The sequence below is a fragment of the Perkinsus marinus genome (genome assembly GCF_000006405.1).
Source record: "Perkinsus marinus ATCC 50983 genomic scaffold scf_1104296959024, whole genome shotgun sequence".
Lineage (NCBI taxonomy): Eukaryota > Perkinsozoa > Perkinsida > Perkinsidae > Perkinsus > Perkinsus marinus.
The window spans coordinates 1-966 of NW_003206552.1; the positions used below are offsets into that span (position 1 = coordinate 1).

Here is a 966-nt window from a genome sequence, read left to right on the forward strand (position 1 = left end):
CCGCTTGTGGCCTTCGACATTGGTGAGAGTCGAGTCTCGTAGAAGCATAGGGCAGGTTTCCCAAGTATGGAGAATAGGTTTTCTCGGCGGATATGGAAACAGATATCGACGACTACGACTTGAAGAAGACTGGTGCTTTCATTCGCGCATTGTCGGGGAGGACAGACATAGGTCTTTGTCAAAGTTGTGGGTCTTCTGTTGAACTGTGGTGTATTTGTAATCGCAAGTATATTTTGTAATCAGTGTTCGGAGAGAAGCCAAATGCTAACGGGTTGAAGATGAGCTTAGAGAAATGGCCTCTGGTGAGTATAAAGTACTGGAACCGAGAATCGAACTCGGGACCTATCGCGTGTGAGGCGATCGTCATAACCAACTAGACCATTCCAGCGATGTGAATCGAAGAACCATGTGCAAGTTTATCGCCTCTACAAGTCCCTCATCAGGTGAAGGCTTACGGTTATGAGGGCTTCGCGACGCCAGGGTTCCTAACTCTCTCTCGTAACGTTACCGACATCAGCGAGTTGCTCCGGCGTGAGGTCTTGTCCAATTGGACGCCTGCCGCTGCTTCTCGTGCTGCCCAGGGCCATCCAATGAAGGAGTTGGAGGTGGACGCGTATCGGCTTTTGAACTCTATCAGTCAGCCTTCAGACTGCGTGGAACCAAAGTATTGCTGCTGTGACCAGAATGGATGGCCGCGGCAGCGTCGTTCTTGAAGAGCTTGGGAAACCTTTGATCGAACTTTATGAGTGAGTGAATGCACAGTGTCGTCTCTAATAACGATTGTGCAGCTACGGTCAAACGGGAGATGATGAGATTGGTTCGGCCAGGGCAAGGCGGCTGGTTCCGGGTTCTTGGGTGGGCACCGAAACGCTTGCTCTGAGAGAGGGTTTGGGGGGGGTTTGGGGATTACAAGGAGGGAAGGGGAGGCTACATGGTGTGGGAGATATGGGTTGGAGATGGATTGAA

The 966-nt window shown here is 51.1% G+C and overlaps 1 non-coding gene across 1 annotated transcript; it reads right to left on the reverse strand.

Moving 5' to 3' along the window:
- Nucleotides 1-314: 314 nt before the first annotated feature.
- On the reverse strand, nucleotides 315-388 carry Pmar_PMAR002806. The gene has a single exon. It is a non-coding gene; the product is annotated as a tRNA-Val (tRNA).
- Nucleotides 389-966: the final 578 nt, after the last annotated feature.